Below are 19,663 nucleotides of genomic sequence, written 5' to 3'. Positions count from 1 at the left end.
ATGTGGCAAGAGAGTGAGTTAAAGTAAGTGATGCTTGCTCAAAATAATTTTCCTATTAAAACTGCTTATTAATGTGTTGTTGCTAACTTCAAAATTAAAAGTTCTTAAGACTGAGGTTTATAAAGTTTTGCTTAGTAAATGATTACATTGCTGCCTGTTGTAAATCGCAGAAGGTGAGTCAGTATTTTACAAATATGTTAATTTTGTGTCTCTCTCTAGTAAAAGTGGAAAACTGCAGTTGTGGAAAGTTATATACTCATGCTTGCTAAGCACTTGTTTCTTTTGAGTATTAAAAGTGCATATTAATGTTGTAACAGGATCCATAGTTTGGCTATTGTGCTCATACTGCTCAACGATTAATAGAAAGACAACTATCTATGAAAACAGTATCTTCTTTATTCAAAAGACAATGAAAAGTAATCTGTTGGTGGATTCCATTTAACTTTCACTCTAAATAGAAAGGTATTTAGCTGAGAGAGACTTAACCTGTGACCAGTTCATAATTTTGCAGTGAACTACATTTATAATTTTATGTCAACTAGGAAAGTGTTTGAAAAGTAATACTTAACCTATGTCCAATTAATGATTCTGCAGTGAATATTAATAGTAATGTTACAAAAACCAATCAGTTTGAATAAGCCCTGAAAGTAATAGTGTGTTTCGTTATCTGTTATATTTATGCAAATAGTTTGTTCTGCTCTGCCAGCTCAAATCTTACCGTGAACATATGCAAGTGTCAGAGTTCATTGCACTCGCGTGTAGCAAAGTATAGGTTGTGTTACTCATACTTAAATTTTTGAATAAGAATGTCAATCATCCTTTTGCCTAATTAGGATGGCGACCGTTTTCCTTATTCCTTAAACAGTGTAGCGAGGTAAAACATTATTTGTTACTGTTTGAATATTTAAGTAATCCTGACTTTCAGTTCCGATAAGCCACCCCCGTTACGTACAACACGGACAACATAACAAAATTCCTCTCAGAGGGTAACACTGCTCTGTTGCTTTATACCATAATTGCTTTAACAAGATAGTTTTATTTCACGATCTGACTCCAGCTTCGAGGTTATGGTATAGCAGTAGCAGACAGGAGTGTTTTACTACCACCCCTCAAAGTATTCGACCTTGTTTTGGACAGTATACATATCGGGTTCGGGTGTATGTGGAGTCATCCCAAACAACTGCTGCTCATCGTGTCTTTCATACTACGACGCCCAATGTCAACAGAGAGCGTCGGTTTGTTTGCCGTTACAAACAAAATGATTTTTAAAACTCAGTTTTAGGTCCCCGTTAGAAGAGGGGCAGTAAAACGCAACTAACAATCAGGGCTGCAACAGCGACAGCACGGCCTTGGCTTCCAAACCGACTGTTTCCGTCACACAGTACTCTAAGCCAGCCGCTGCTGGAGTACTAGTTCCCATCGTGTTTTACTGCCCCTCTTAGTACATATCTACTACACATACACCGTAATAGGGGACCGCTCTATCGAACGGATAAGAATATCCTCTTTAAAAATCATTTTATCTGTAACGTGAAACACACCGACGACTTTCGTCGGCACGGGACGTCGTATGAAAGGCGTGATTAGCAGTATTTGTTTGGGTTGACTCCAGCTACACATCCCAAAAACGAAATTATAAATATTTGCCGAAACATCAGAGAAAATTTGCCTCGCGACTCTTGGGAGACACATCCTGTAAACAAACAATAGTAAATTAAGGGACAAGCTCGTCTCGATAACAAGACTGGTAATATTTTGAATTAAGAGAATAAATTCTAAAGATTGAAATCGCAGCTGGTAATAGTTTACATTGAAAGAACAGACTTAGAAATAAACAAACCTAATATCGATTTACATTACGATAAGGAAAGTTTTATAGAAAATAATTAGTTTCTGGCTTTAAATTCACCCTTCAACAGAATTTAAATTCCATTCTTCTCTCCTGGGCAGCAAATTTAGTAACCACCTCCTCAAGTAAATGTTCCTTTTTTTCTGTGCTCTAGTAGGCTAGCTTCAATAGAAATAATGCGAAAATGGCACAGTCTCTCTTTTCCAATAGGATTTCGAGAGTAACTTTTTATTCTCTTAAGCGTAGAAAACGACCGTTCTGCTGAAGAGGTATACACAGGAATTTGACGGTAAGGAAACTAACATTAATCTGTCGAAAACGTTAGGTTTGCACTGAATTAGTCCTTACTAGTTTTTCAGGTTAACTTACGGTTTTATTTCTAAATTCTCCAGTACTATACAGCAGTCAGCTCAACTTACATTCGAATTCCATCGAATAACTTGCCATATCCATCTAAGAGACGTTTAGAGCTGCTTTTGTGGAACTGGTTAGAATATTGCGCATAGTTTTCATGTGCTAATAAATTAAAAAACTTCAGTTTAGAATAATCTTCAAATCTTAAATCCAAGTGGCTATCAATGTCAGCAAACAGTTCGCAATAGATGCGTTTATAGTTGATATTTTTGTCCTTCGAATATTTCTTGGGAACCTGTTCCGTCGTCATGAAGCGAGGCCGTGGAGCAGCGAGTTTCTTGCATTTTTTGTTCATGGTATAAAATCACTTGTTTGGTCCTCAAGGATGTCGTACAACACATATTTTGCCGAACGTGTTCAAGAGAAAAACAGTTTTCAAATCTTCTAAAAGTGCCAAAAAGTCACTAATTGATTCTAAAATACCTGAATCAGTTTCTTGAGGACGTTCTAGCACAGCAATAAACACATCACAAAGTTGAGCGAGGTGGCGCAGTGGTTAGCACACTGGGCTCGTATTCGGGAGGATGACGGTTCAAACCCGCGTCCGGCCACCCTGATTTAGGTTTTCCGTGATTTCCCTAAATGGCTTCAGGAAAATGCAAGGATCGTTCCTTTGAAAGGGCACGGCCGACTTCCTTCCCCATCCATCCCTAATCGAATGGGACCGATGACCTCGCTGTTTGGTTCCTTCCCCCAAATCAACCAACTAAAAAAGAAATCTTCTCCCCACACAAAAGTCATACATAAACAGATCACAGATACTTCAAAAATTACACTAGAAAGTTGGCAATAACATTAGATCTTTGGCAATAACATCTGACAGTCGGCAACACAAACCAAAACATAGCATCAAAACAAGTGTTCAGTTCCTAGTGCTGTGAAATGGGGAAAGAAATCGCAAGTGGCGTTTATAAGCAGAGGAACGACACCAAAAATGGAACAGGAGCGGAATATGTAGAAAATCGTCCATGCAGTCTGTAAGTACAGTTCAAAATATTGCTCCATAATAACAAAAACCAACCACCAGAACTGTTTATAACCTACAGTTACATTAACCAAAATGTAAACTAAGTAGCAAAAATATGTACATATTCCAGGCCACTGAAGATGCCTTGCAGAGAAAAAAGGCGAAACGCGTATGGCACGAAAATTGTTTCATTCAGTTGCAGTCAGACTGTCCCTAAAATAAAAATTATCAATATACCACAACGAACAAGGTTTAGTTCTGTTCCGGCACACAGTGTTTACCAGTCCTCATGAGTAATTCCATCGCGATGGACAGACGTGTGGAAGATGACGTAGTAAAAATTTACCGAAAAATTTAGCACGTTTGTGTGAGCTCGAAAAAGAAGGTACAGGTCCTTAAAACAAACTAGAAAGTATTTTACGCTCCGTTATATGACTGGTGCCTTGAGACAAAACGAGTTTCAGTACATCGGCATAACAGTGAAAGAATATGGTTTCAGGATGAATGACTTTGATTAATGCTTGAGCCTGATTCACATTTCCCGCAATAGTCGCAGCACGACAAATGTTTGTGCAGTTAATTGTTCATTACATACGAATTGTGAAAGACGTGACGGATAAGTTCTGCAATACATTGTGTATGGTTGTCACAGAACGACAAGAATCTTTCCTATACTTCTCCTTCATATACAGTACATAACAGCGAACAATAGAAAACTATACTTTATTTACCACATATTAAGTTTAGCCAACCCGACGGCTACAAAAGGAAAATCCACAATGTCCCACTTTATAACTGATAAAACGGTCGAAACTATGGTTTGTATTAGACCATTTAGAATTGGATTAGAAAGTCCTTTAACCATAGCAGAGGTTTCTATGTCCTCCGCTAAAATAGGATTATACTCTGCAGTGTGCTTAAAGAATTCCACATAATTTCTCTTATTAATAGAACTTGTTGTTTAATCGTGTCCTGGAAGTGCCAACTCCTTTTTTTCCAGAAAACTCACTGCATTGATAAGCCTTTTAAGGATGCCCCCTGACCCGCTTTACCCCTTGATTGTGTAGAGATGTTTCATTTTTAAGCTGGTCGTCAGGCGCATTTTGTATTCTAGTTTCCCTAAAAGCAGCTGTAGCTACGGACTATCATAGATGGTTAACAGAGAGTCCGTGCTACGTTATAGAGTTCATAAAATTTCCCAAATGTGTATACCCTGTTTTGGTCCAACAGATATTTCTATCCTTTCCTAACAATAGACAATAGCTCCTAACACTGCATTTAGGTCAGCACTAAAAGCCAACTAGTCAGATTTGGTATACATATTACACTGAAAATACCCAGTGAATTTACTGGTGTTTTGAATCAGGTTCGTTAGTTCTGGCGTCGACCGCCCATTTTGAATTATCTCCTTTCTTCTGAGAAAGAGTGCGCACAAAATTAATTGATCAACAACTCCTTTTATAATACATGTGGACACAAAAAATGGTTCAAATGGCTCTGAGCACTATGGGACTCAACATCTTAGGTCATAAGTCCCCTAGAACTTAGAACTACTTAAACCTAACTAACCTAAGGACATCACACACACCCATGCCCGAGGCAGGATTCGAACCTGCGACCGTAGCAGTCCCGCGGTTCCGGACTGCAGCGCCAGAACCGCACGGCCACCGCGGCCGGCTCATGTGGATACAGTTCTGCATTATATTACTAGATTCTACCATTATTTAACCCTCATGGGCGTCAAATTTTCTAAAATACCAAAATACTTACTTCTTTATTTCCGAACGAAAAACCATATATAAATTTTAGTAGTTATAGCTTCAAAACTGCCTTGATGATGAGGTCCCATACTCAGAGGATCGTAGGGGACGATGCGGGAGACCCGCAAAGCCGTACTAGGCAAGGTCCTAGCTGAGATGGTTTGCCATTGCCTTCCTCCGGCCGGAATGAGGATGCATGATGATGATGATGACGACGACACAACACCCAGTCATCACGGGGGAAGGAAAATCCCTGACCCCTCCGGGAATCGAACCCGGAACCCCGTGCGCGGGAAAAGAGAACGCTACCGCAAGACCACGAGCTGCGGACTACAATTGCATTATTACTGACATATTTTCAAAAAACATTTCATCCCCATTTCGCCTCTTTAGTGGTGGAAATTCGAAAAATCCCTTCTTAAACGACGAGCACAGTATAAGATCTACGCACACTCCAGATTTCAAGTTTTCAAAAAAAAAATGGCTCTGAGCACTATGGGACTTAACATCTTAGGTCATCAGTCCCCTAGAACTTAGAACTACTTAAACCTAACTAACCTAAGGACATCACACACATCCATGCCCGAGGCAGGATTCGAACCTGCGACCGTAGCAGTCCCGCGGTTCCGGACTGAAGCGCCTAGAACCGCTCGGCCACCGCGGCCGGCTTCAAGTTTTCATCCTTAGCGGTTTGGGGTGGGTGATGAGTCAGTCAGGCAGGACATTTCACTGCATATCTATGAACACATATTTGTCATTTTTAAGGAAATGCACGTCTTCTTATTTATAATTACATATAGAACACAAAAATCCGGTTACCATCGCAAATATAAATTCTTAATTTTTGATCTTTTATAAAATATTGGTTAATTTAAAAAAAAAACATTAGCATTTAAATTGTTTTCGTTCTTATGCATTTTACGCTTCGTTCAAACTTCAAAGTCGATTTTCTCGAGAATTTTTGAGTTTTTCATCGAACTGTTTTCAGTGATTAATATTTGAGTTCTGAACTTCACGTACTATAAATATAAAAAGAAAAACTAGCTTAGCGAGCGCTGATACGCTCGCGTGGTCTGACATTTTTTTAGCTTCTAAACTTTCACGCTAATTAAGACCATAGAAGCATGACCTTTTTCAAACTTACTTCTGACGAAAAAGCGAGTCTGGTAGTTGGAGTCCAAGGTTTTTGTTATTCATGCCGTTATGCGTTCGTGTGGTGATATTTCCACAGGAACTTTCATCTCATAACACTTATTTCTTTTTATCTTATAATTAAACTTTCCGCAAGACATTAAAGTCTCATCCATCAATGAAGGGAGCTGAAAAAATGAATTAAAATCTGTGCAACGGCCGGGACTCGAACCCAGGTCTCCTTGCTTATTTGTTTTTAGGTAAAGGAATAGAAGGATGGTCTAGGAGGCAAAGTGGGGAGGCGTCATTGTAGGAGATCTGGCCACGACGTCTTCGTCGCCAAACAGGAACATATGGAAGGGGTAAATGGCCATAGGAGAATATTCATTTATTTCTTGACAAAAAGAAACCCGCCTTTTCCATGACTTGTCTCTGAAAGAAAGAAAAATAAACACAGCTACACTTCTGTAACACGCGCTTACTAGGCAGAAATGCTGATCGTTACACTACCGCAGCATTATGGTCAACATTGCTGCACAGACTGCCCAACTCCAGTGCTCTCCCCAACACAAACTTCAAGTCATATCTTCAGCTTATTTTCCCCCTAAATTGTTACAATTCCGGGGCTCTCCGGCACTGTAGTAGTACCCCACCGTTGGACGTAATGGGGAAGTCCTATACCTCAGGTGATCCTCTAGATCTTATAACTAATTTTTTCCCGAGACATTTAAGTCTTATCTTTATGTCGGAGAGCCCCGGCAACAGTGACAATTTAGGGGGGAAAATAAGCTGAAGATAAGGATTGAAGTTTGTGTTGGGGAGGGCACTGGACTTGGGTAATCCGTGCAGCAGCGTTGACCATAGTGCTATGGCGGTGTAATGATCACTACTTCTGCCTAGTAAATGCCCTCACGATAGCTCAGCGTGTTCAGTCAGAGGGTTAGCTACCCTCTGTAACAAAAATCTGAGTGCATGGATCAACGAAGAACCTAAATGGGTGTCATCGGACGACCCCCCAGAACAAATTCAACGAACAATATAGAATAAAATTAGGTCAACAAAAAAAGTAAACAACGAGACCTGTGTTAGTCCCGGTCGTTGTATAAATTTTAATTCATTTGTTCAGCTTTCATCATTCTCGTACATATTTTTTTATATCGAATGGAGAAGTGAAGTACCCATTTTCATAGATTCAGCTTTAAAATTTTTAACACAATGAAATATTTTCTTAAACATTTACGCCCCTTCTTCATCCCCTGAAGGCTTCAGTTTCCACAAAAAAATTGTCAATCACATCCCTCAACTTCTAACAGAGAAGCAAAATACAAATTTTTATAGATTTAACTTTGTAAATATTTTCATGGTGAAATAATCATAAAACTTTTCTTTCCCTATTTCACTCGCTTAGGAGGCTGAATTTCCAGAAACACTGAAATCCGTATTTTTTTAATTTCTAACCGAGAAATCAAATACCAGTTTTCATAGATGTGGCTTTAAAAATGCCTTTGTAGTTCTCTGATAATGATTTATTTCCAAAACAACTTTCACGGACAATTTTACCGCCTTAATAGTTGAATTTCTAACAAAGAAGCCAAATACAAATTTTCATAGCTTTAGCTTCAAAAATGCTTGCATAATGAAATATTTACACAAAGACTGTCATCCCCTATCTCAACTCCGTAGGGGCTGAATTTCCAAAAACAGTGATACACATATATTTTATTTCTAATCTAGAAATTTTCATAGATTTAGCTTTGAAAAAGCATTCACAATGAAATATTTCATAAAACATTTCATCTCTTATTTCATCCTGTTAGGGATTGAATTTCAAAAAACCCCGAAATTCGTATTTCTGTTTGTAGCCGAAAAAATTAAATATCAATTTTCACAGACGTTACTTTAAAAATACTTTCTACATCTACATCTACATTGATACTCCGCAAGCCACCCAACGGTGTGTGGCGGAGGGCACTTTACGTGCCACTGTCATTACCTCCCTTTCCTGTTCCAGTCGCGTATGGTTCGCGGGAAGAACGACTGTCTGAAAGCCTCCGTGCGCGCTCTAATCTCTCTAATTTTACATTCGTGATCTCCTCGGGAGGTATAAGTAGGGGGAAGCAATATATCCGATACCTCATCCAGAAACGCACCCTCTCGAAACCTGGACAGCAAGCTACACCGCGATGCAGAGCGCCTCTCTTGCAGAGTCTGCCACTTGAGTTTATTAAACATCTCCGTAACGCTATCACGGTTACCAAATAACCCGGTGACGAAACGCGCCGCTCTTCTTTGGATCTTTTCTATCTCCTCCGTCAACCCGACCTGGTACGGATCCCACACTGATGAGCAATACTCAAGTATAGGTCGAACGAGTGTTTTGTAAGCCACCTCCTTTGTTGATGGACTACATTTTCTAAGCACTCTCCCAATGAATCTCAACCTGGTACCCGCCTTACCAACAATTAATTTTATATGATCATTCCACTTCAAATCGTTCCGCACGCATACTCCCATCCACTATTTCATGCCCATAGCGCTAAAAATTTCCAAAAATGCTGAAACAGGTATTTCTTTACTTCTAACTGAGAAACGGGATGCCACTTTTTGTATGTCTCGCTTCAAAATTGCCTTAATAGCAACATATTTTCAAAAAACATTTCATCCCCCATTTCACTCACTTAGGAGTGGAATTTCCCTTGTTAAACGGCGCCTACAGTGTAAGATCAACACCCTCTCCAAATTTAAAGTTTCTATCCTTAGCGGTTTGGCCTGGGCGTTGATGAGTCAGTGACTGAGTCAGCCGGTCGGAACGTTTCTTTTATATGTACAGATTACAAGAGCCCTACAGGCGTGTGGTCTCCCTGTAAGCTGCACGTGACTTTCCTTCGGCTCGGCTGGCAGTGCTCTATCACTATCTTAAAATTTATTAGTTCTTTGTGTTTCGAAGGAATGAAATGGTTTTATCTAGATGCTGTTGAATAATCACGTGATTATAAATACATAATGTCTTGTTTCAGTTATTATTACCAAAGCAGCGCTTCAGTTTCTTCCCCTGAATGCACGCCATTGATTTCTACAGATCTGCACGAATGCAGTTATCCGTTCGTGCTTGTGTAGGTATCTGCAACAATCTGTGTGCATGCACTACCTAGTATATTCCAAAAAAATGGTTCAAATGGCTCTGAGCACTATGGTACTTAACATCTGAGGTCATCAGTCTCCTAGAACTTAGAACTACTTAAACCTAACTAATCTAAGGACACCACACACATCCATGCCCGAGGCAGGATTCGAACCTGCGACCATAGAGGTCGCGCGGTTCCAGACTGAAGCGCTAGAACCGCTTGGCCACTCCGGTCGGCGTATATTCCAAAACCCCGCGCAATACGCGATTATTTCGGGGCTCATACCGCGGGTGCTATAGGTGATACAATGGATTGGTGAGAGGAAGGTAGGGTCTAATGTTTTGGATAGCCCTTCGGCTAGTTACCGTTTGTATACCCAACAGAACGATCGTCTTAGTGTCACTACCATACAGTACAGGATCAAAGTATGAATACTACACGCTTACTCCTGCTTAAGTAAATGGAGCAGATCGGTTGGTTCTTCTTACATCTGATGTGGTCTACGATGGGCTTAAAGGTGCTTATGGAGATACCACTAGTTCATGGGCGTTTCCTTGGAAAATCCAAAAATAAGGGATTTTATCATTTTTTCGTACAAAAACTGAACCGCAGTTTCCACGACGTCTATACACAAGAAATGGAGATACCACTAGTTCATGGGCGTTTCCTTGGAAAATCCAAAAAAAAGGGATTTTATCATTTTTTCGTACAAAAACTGAACCGCAGTTTCCACGACGTCTATACACAAGAAATGGAGATACCACTAGTTCATGGGCGTTTCCTTGGAAAATCCCAAAAAAAAGGGATTTTATCATTTTTTCGTACCAAAACTGAACCGCAGTTTCCACGACGTTTATACACAAGAAATGGGTGTAATTTTTACGATATATTACAAAGATCCCTATCCCTAACAGCCTTGAAAATTTTATTGATATCGTTATCCGTTTCCGAGATACAGAGATTCATAGTTATCTTACATGTACACCTAAAATAGGGACGTAAAACCCGGTCTGGGGAGTAAAATTAGTTTCACGTTATTTCAATGTCACATAAGTAAACTATCAAAATTTTACTGGCACCTAAAATTAGAATGACATGCCCTATTGTCGGCGGGAAAAGAAGGCAGCCAGCAAAAAATTCTTCTATCAGAGCACAGAAAAGACGAATATGCTACTGTTTAAAAGAGTCTGAATGAAAAGTGGGGCACCAGCTGCCTCATTCGACCTTTACCTTGTCCACCAACTTCAAAAATTTTCCCAAAAATTTTGTCGTGCAAGCATATTCGCGCTTTTTTATGCAGAAAGCGGAGTCAGTAGAATGGGAAAGAGGCAGAAAAGTAATAAATGCTGAAAGATGGTGGAGGAGTTGGCCACCACGAATTCTTTCAGGCTCCTTTTAAACTGATCTTTATTTGTAACTAAATTTTTTATGTTTGCTGGCAAACTATTGAAGACGAGTGTTCCTGAGTAGTGGACCCCTTTTCGAACTAAAGTAAGTGCTTTTAATTCCTTGTGCAGATAATTTTTGTTCCTGGTATTGTATGTATGAACTGAGCTGTTTGTATGAAAAAGAGACATATTATTTAGGACAAATTTCATTAAGGAGTAAATATACTGAGAGGCAGTAGTTAGTATACCCAGTTCTTTGAAGAGGTTTCTACAGGACGTCCGTGAATTTACTCCACAAATAATACGTATTACACGCTTTTGGACTGTGAAAACTTCTGTTTGACTTGAAGAGTTACCCCAAAATATTATACCATATGACATTACGGAATGAAAGTAGGCACAGTACGCAAGCTTTTTCATCTTTATGTTGCCTGTTTCAGCTAACACTCGAATTGCAAATACAGATTTGTTAAGGCATTTCTGCAGTTCTGTGGTGTGCTCCTCCCAACTGAATTTATTATCAAGTTGTAATACCAGAAATTTAAGACTGTCAACCTCTTCTATCTGCTCTTCTTCGTACTTTACGCATATGCTGGGTGGAAGTCTCTTACAGGTTCTGAATTGCATATAGTGAGTCTTTTCGAAGTTTAATGTCAATAAATGGTTTAAAACCAACTCACTAATATCCATGAAAATATCGTTAGAAGATCTTTCTAGAACTACGCTCAACATACTATTTATTGCAATACTTGTGTCATCTGCAAACAAAACGAACTCTGCTTCTGGTAGTGTAACTGATGAGATATCATTAATGGAACACAAGAAAAAGGCAATGGCCCCAAGATGAATCCTTGTGGGACACCACATGTAATTTCCTCCCGTTCTGATGATGACTGATGACTCAATTCACTAGTCCCTTGTACTTGATATCCTTTGTTTCCTGTTAACGAGGTATGACTTGAACCATTTTGCAGCACTGCCTGTGACACCATAGAATTCTAATTTATTTAGAACGATGTTGTGGTTCACACAATCAAATGCCTTTGACAAAGCACAGAAAATACCTGCTGCTTGTAATTTGTTATTTAATGAAGTACATTTTCACTGTAGGTGTAAATAGCCTTCTCGATATCAGAACTCTTCAGAAATCCAAACTGTGTTCTTGATAATATGTTATTTGTGGTCAGATGGCTGAGAAGCTGCCTGTACATTACTTTTTCTAAAAATTTTCAGAATGCTGGCCTACAGTAGAAGTAGGACAGAACGAAGGACACTATGGCTGTGAGACAAGAGACAGTGACAGAGAGACACAAAGAGATAATGATAATGAGATGGAAACTCAAAATGAGTGAGAATGGGCCGGTGGGAGTGGATGGGTATGAGCGACTCACAGCGATAGACAATTGGGTGAGAACGAGCTATAATGGGCTGAGCTTGTTGGAGTGAGAGGTGAGCGAAATGTTAAAAAGAGCGCGAATATGTTCTCGTGCCAAAATTTTTGGGAAAAGTTTTAGACAGTGATAAAGGTAGAATGATGCAGCTGATAAATCACTTTTCAGTTAGAGCCTTTTAAACAGGAGCACATTCGCTCTTTCTGTTCTCCAATAGGAGCATTTCTTCGCTAGTAAAAACAGTTTAGAGTTAGAGAACAGTGTCGATATTAGTACCTCCTTCGGTTTCCATTACGTTCAAATAAATAAAGATTCCGATGAACTCACGTACATTTCGTAAACGAACTATATGACTAATATTTAACAGCATGGAAACTGTGACGACAATTTGACGCACGTTCGCCTTATTACTTCTTAAGTAATAGCACCCAGTACGTTGTCCTCGATGTTGAGTGTTCATCGGAGGTGAGGGTAACATCTGGAGTGCCCCAGGGAAGTGTGGTAGGTCCGCTGTTGTTTCCTATCTACATAAATGATCTCTTGGATAGGGTGGATAGCAATGTGCGGCTGTTTGCTGATGATGCTGTGGTGTACGGGAAGGTGTCGTCGTTGAGTGACTGTAGGAGGATACAAGATGACTTGGACAGGATTTGTGATTGGTGTAAAGAATGGCAGCTAACTCTAAATATAGATAATGTAAATTAACGCAGATGAATAGGAAAAAGAATCCTGTAATGTTTGAATACTCCATTAGTAGTGTAGCGCTTGACACAGTCACGTCGATTAAATATTTGGGCGTAACATTGCAGAGCGATATGAAGTGGGACAAGCATGTAATGGCAGTTGTGGGGAAGGCGGATAGTCGTCTTCGGTTCATTGGTAGAATTTTGGGAAGATGTGGTTCATCTGTAAAGGAGACCGCTTATAAAACACTAATACGACCTATTCTTGAGTACTGCTCGAGCGTTTGGGATCCCTATCAGGTCATATTGAGGGAGGACATAGAAGCAATTCAGAGGCGGACTGCTAGATTTGTTACTGGTAGGTTTGATCATCACGCGAGTGTTACGGAAATGCTTCAGGAACTCGGGTGGGAGTCTCTAGAGGAAAGGAGGGGTTCTTTTCGTGAATCGCTACTGAGGAAATTTAGAGAATCAGCATTTGAGGCTGACTGCAGAAGAATTTTACTGCCGCCAACTTACATGTCGCGGAAAGACCACAAAGATCAGATAAGAGAGATTAGGGCTCGTACAGAGGCATATAGGCAGTCATTTTTCCCTCGTTCTGTTTGGGAGTGGAACAGAGAGAGATGATGCTAGTTGCGGTACGAGGTACCCTTCGCCACGCACCGTATGCTGGATTGCGGAGTATGTATGTAGAAATGTTGCGGAAATTAACGTAGCGGGAGTATGTCAGTCTATGCTCTATTAAAATGTGGCCATGTACACCCTCTACTTTATGAGTCTGTGGAATGTAAATGAGGTCCTACTTCAGTAGACAATAATATGGGCAGAACACAAGCCTATCAGCGAAGCTATGGCATACTGAACGGGTTAAAAGATTTGCAAAATTCTGGTAAGTTCCCTTCTCCTCAGGAGGCATTGAGTTACCAAATCATCAGGTCGCATACTATTGCAGAGAAATTGTATTCGCCGTTTATTAGACCTTATTTTAATCAACATTCCTCCCGGATGGTGTGACGGCTTGAAAACAGCCTCCTTCTTGTCAGCTTTGCTCGCACTTTTAAATTACTTCGAAATATTTTAGTGCGTCGAGCGGTGCTGGGTCGGGAAACAAAGAAAATATGCGCGTCTTCGTCGGTAACATCCGCAGAGTGAACTTTTATGGCACCCCACAACAGATAGGTAACGAAACAGTGCTCTTTCCTTGAACACTGCCTGTGTTTTAAGGCTCTGGGTTTCAGCGCTTCAGCCACAGTACTCCAGCCCCGCTCATTTCTAGTCTTTAGGAAAGACAACGTTCGATGCTAGTTACAGATGACCTCACCGCCGCGTGTTAAGACTACCGAACCATCTGAAACGAGCCGGATGCGTTGCAACCAAACGTGCCATAGCTAATAAATCAGGAAATCACCTAGCACCTCGCACTTCCATCCCCTCAATCAAGTCATCGCTCCTTTCCTCCCTCATGATATCCCGGCCACTCTAAATGAATCTAAATTACTTCTAATTTTATTGTGCTCATTTCCCTAATTTGACCGCGTGGCTGATTACGTTGTGTGTTAATGTGCATTCCTGATGCCTTTTTTTGAACCTTGCAAGGTATAGAGAGTAAAACTACTACGAGAACAAAATTTGAGAATGTTTCGAGTAGATGAAAAGAAACACTTTTCTATATGACTAATGGCACAAGTGCACTGTTGCCCCGCTAGATGTCCTTGAATATTTAAACGTCAGTCATTCTCAGAGAAAGTGTTTAAATTGCACTGTAATGAACATTGTTTTACAGTTGTTGTTGATAACGATGTTCGTTTACATCATTGCACAACAGGCATCTGTATGCCAATTATTGTGTAACACACTCAAAACAACCCGTTTTTTCCACGAATAATGGCTGCGTCTTCATACAAACAAGTAACCATTTCTTATAGAGTAGTGGTCGTCATGTTTTTTTGCTCGAGAACCAATACTGATATCGTAGGGCGGCACATCGGGTCGTATAGATATTCAGATCTTGTTATTAATTGATAACCTACATACATTCGTATGATATGAGCCCCTAATGGAATAGCTACTTTCGTGTCGATTGTTATGTTTCATATTGTTACCAACCATAGCAACCCCAAAACTACGATACTAATTGCTTGACGAAGTGTTGTTGTCTTATCTGTGTCAGCGGATGATCAGTTGATTAATAACAGTAACTGCACTTATCTTTAAAGCATTATGGAAAATAAGACATTATCACAAATGTTTACCAAATATTTTCAACGTCATTTTTCTTATCATTGCGTTGTATTAAAGTAGCCTTAATTAAATTTCATATTACTTGCAACAAATACGTACCACGTTTGAAGATGATAATTCGCACTCACGAATCCGGATTACTTCCGCTTGAAATGTATAGCAGCTGGTCGATACGACACACACATACCTATGAGTTATCAGAACCGGAAGGCAAACAATAAAACAAAAACTCCTCAGGTCCTCTAACTTCGCTGTGGCCGCGCTGTTTACCCTTCTGCCCCTGAGCTAAGCGGGCAACTTTAATTAGCTCACGGCCGCATTCACCAACGTTAATTATGAGCACATTTTAAAACATTCTGCCTCCGTAAGAATCTTTGTTTCTAACTCAGCAGAAAAACTACATTCTTAAGAAGCTCTTAACGTTTGTTGACATTTCTGGATTCGGCTATTTGTTACTAGATCCATATTACGACAAAATACGGCTGGGAACTGCGGGCTGCGCGAACATTTGGTTTGCGCCGCATGTGGCCCGCGGGTTACAGTTTGACGACGCCGTTCTTGAGTGTCTATCGGTGTTTCATATCTCCACAGAAAAAACTTCACATGAGTGAGGTCGGAAAACGTGGTAGACACGTCACTGGCCCAAAACCTCCTATTCCGCTGCTCGTGGTCTCGCGGTCGCGTTCTCGCTTCCCGAGCACGGGGTCCCGGGTTCGATTCCCGGCGGGGTCAGGGATTTTTCACCTGCCTCGAGATGGCTGTGTGTTTGTGCTGTCCTCATCATTTCATCATCATTCCGGAAAATGGCGAGATTGGGCTGAGCAAAGGTTGAGAATTAGTACGGGCGCTGATAACCAAGCAGTTGAGCGTCCCAGAAACCAAATATCATCACCCCCAAAACCACCAATCCAAAAACTGAAAAAAAAGCTTCGTCCAAATGTTTTCTGACGACCACGTCAAATATCCGTGGCGCCCCGTCATGCTACACAACTGGCCATTAAAATTGCTACACCAAGAAGAAATGCAGATGATAATCGGGTATTAATTGGACAAATATATTATACTAGAACTGACATGTGATTACATTTTCACACAATTTGGGTGCATAGATCCCGAGAAATCAGTACCCAGAACAACCACCCCTGGCCGTAATAACGGCATTGATACAACTGGACAATGAGTCAAACAGAGCTTGGATGGCGTGTACAGGTATAGCTGCCCATGCAGCTTCAACACGATACCACAGTTCATCAAGAGTAGTGACTGCCGTATTGTGACGAGCCAGTTGCTCGGCCACCATTGACAAGACGTTTTCAATTGGTGAGAGATCTGGAGAATGTGCTGGCCAGGGCAGTAGTCGAACATTTTCTGTATCCAGAAAGGCCCGTACAGGACCTGCAACATGCGGTCTTGCATTATCCTGCTGAAATGTAGGGTTTCGCAGGACTCGAATGAAGGGTAGAGCCACGGGTCGTAACACATCTGAAATGTAACGTCCACTGTTCAAAGTGCCGTCAATGCGAACAAGAGGTGTTACTAGAAATAATAAAAAATTATCCTTCTTTGCAATAAAAGGTAACTGTGTAGTACATCAGATTCCATTGTCAACGTCCAACGTGATGTTGTGAACGTTGGCCTAAAGGAAGCAGCGTCAAACCTTCCCAAGAACACTGAAATGGGGAAACCTTTCAAAGACGACCCCCCCCCCCCGCCCCTCCCCCAGTGGGGAAACAGTGTGCCTGTGACATTTGCGTTACATAACGAAAGTGTTTTTCATCTCGCCTAATAACTCTAAAATCTCCAAGTCTAGTTTTTTATACCCTGTACGTACACATATTATGCCATTTATTTTGACCGCCTTGCATAACTTTTAGTCCAGAAGCAAAATAAAAAAAGTTATCAAGGAAATGATACTTGTCTACAAGGTGGACATAACGCAGCATGATTGCCTAGCTTGTAACTTTATTCGTTACAAACATACGAACAGCACTGCACCTTTTTCAAGTATGCCCTGCTATTTTCCGGCTCGGCAATCACTTGCTCTACTCAAGAACGGTTCGCAAACTTCACGTAAAAAAGATATTATTAAAAACATAACAAAATTGACCGACTCCTGTTCTACCACATATGGCTGGTACGGGGGTAATTTAATTTGTCCATTCGCTGGAGCTGATAGTAAACAAATGGAAACACAAGGAAAATGCACATCGGCCAGTCAGTCATCCGTCTTTAGTTGAAGGTCTGTATGAGTATGACGTGCACCAAGAAGAGGATGTACAGGGTGGCGAAGATGAAAGTAGCCAGTGTAAGCGTAAAAGGGGTGGTGGTAAGTTCTATGGGACCAAACTGCTGAGGTCATCGGTCCCTAAGCTTACACACTACTTAATCTAAGTTAAACTAACTTACGCTAAGGACACGACCTACACTCATGCCCAAGGAAGGACTCGAACCTCCGACGGGGAAAGCAACCCCCTCGCAATATCAGTTCAAAGCACGTCTAAATATATTCAGACATCTGGCGTAAAGTTCGGATATCGACGGCGGCAACTTCACGGCTGATGCTTTATTTCAGTTCCTATATTGTGTAAGGATTTGTTTCATGGACCTTGCTCTTCAAGTGTCCCCACAGGAGAAAAAATCACACATACTTCGATCCGGCGAACGTGGTGGCCATAAATGTTTGCTGATAGTTCGTTCCTCAATAAAGAAATCATGGACTCGTTGCACGTGTAAGTAGGCTGTTTAGGTTTTTATGTTGGTAACGCCACGTAGCACTCTGTATGAAAATCACTGGCTGCAGTGTGTGGCTAGTTGTCATTGTTGGAATATTCGCTATTGTAGTGTTGGGCAGTTGTATGTGAACAGCGCGTAGCGTTGCGCAGTTGGGAGGTGAGCCGCCAGCAGTGGTGGATGTGGGGAGAGAGATGGCGGAATTTTGAGAGCGGATGATCTGGACGTGTGTCCATTAGAGACAGTAAATTTGTAAGACTGGATGTCATGAATTGATATATATATAATGACTTTTGAACACTCTTAAGGTAAATACATTGTTTGTTCTCTATCAAAATCTTTCATTTGCTAAGTATGCCTATCAGCAGTTAGTGCCCTCAGTAGTTAGATTCTTTTATTTAGCTGGCAGTATTGGCGATCGCTGTATTGCAGTACTTCCAGTAACGAAGATTTTTGTGAGGTAAGTGATTCATGAGAGGTATAGGTTATTGTTAGTCAGGGCCATTCTTTTTTAGGGTTTATTGAAAGTCAGATTGCGTTGCGCTAAAAATATTGTGTGTCAGTTTAGTGTTGATCAGGATAAGTAAAGAGCGAAATGTCTGAGTACGTTCAATTCTGCTCAGTTGTTTGAAAATCAAATAATGTAAGGTGTATCAGCACAGCAATTCATGAATTTTTTTTTAGGGGATGTTTCACAGGGATACCTCAGACATGTGACTTGTTGCCCCGTCTTGCCGGAAGAAGCAGTATTGTCTTTCGTATTCAGTGAGATGAGAACAAACCGTATCAAAAATTACCATGTATGCAACTGTCTTGAGAATAGTGTCCACCCCTGTCTCTGTGGCCGAGCGGTTCTAGCCGCTTCAGTACGGAACCGCGCTGCTGCCACGGTCGCAGGTTCGAATCCTGCCTCGGGCATGGATGAGTGTGATGTCCTTAGGTTAGTTAGGTTTAAGTAGTTCTCAGTCTAGGGGACTGATGACCTCAGATGTTAAGTCCCATAGTGCTTAGAGCCATTTGAATAGTGTCCACTGATGCGCGTTCCTTTTACACGGTACCAAATTTCGATTTTTTTTTTTCATCATGGAATAGTTGCTGACACACAATGTTAGGGTTCTTCGTTGCCCAGTACCTCGTGTCCTGTGAATTCACATGACTGGAAAGTTGAAACGATGCTTCATCACTCATGATGTAGTGGACAGCGTCAAACAAACCATCCTCGATGTTTTTCAAAAGCCACGTGCACTAATGAATGTTTCTATCATCCTCCCGTAATCGTTGCACAACCGTCACTCGATATGGCTTCGAATGAAGACTTTTCAATATCCGCTGGTAACTCCTACTTACATGTGCGCGCCTGTTGGGCCAGTTTAATGTAGACTTCTCTGGGCTCTAAATAGTTTTCCAGTGAATGTCTGCAATAACTTCTGGTGTCCGAACTCAAGGAATTCTTTGTCGTTTTACATTTTGCACGGATCCGCATGTGCGCCAGTTTTTTTACAGACACTGTATTGCTCTGTTTGCTGGTAGTCGTCTATCCTGATACTTGACCTAGAAAATTTCGCAAGTTTCCTCAATCAGAACTGTTTTCCATCTGCTTGCACAATTTCAACTCTTTCTTCTACCACTAAAGCCATTTGCTCACCGCAAAGAGAAACGTCTAACTTCACTGACGAAATAAACTGAAACGCTCACAGAAGAGTGCTAACAACGGTTACTGCATAAAACTGCCCATCGTTGTATCTGTTTAACCTATTTCAGGCCTCGAAATATTGAATTCGCATTCAGAGGGCAACTTTTAACTCCGTCACCCTATAGAAATGCTATTCATCTATGGAGAATGTGTGTTAGGCGAATTTACTGCAATTTCTATTCTGATAACATGACTTCAAATACTAGCAACTTTAAATCTCGTCCGCTGGGTGTTCAGTAGGCGCACTGCACTGTGCATTCGAGAAAACGGGCACACGACTCTTAAATG

Source organism: Schistocerca serialis, chromosome 9, assembly GCF_023864345.2.
Source record: "Schistocerca serialis cubense isolate TAMUIC-IGC-003099 chromosome 9, iqSchSeri2.2, whole genome shotgun sequence".
NCBI lineage: Eukaryota > Metazoa > Arthropoda > Insecta > Orthoptera > Acrididae > Schistocerca > Schistocerca serialis.
This window is presented reverse-complemented; position numbering follows the sequence as displayed.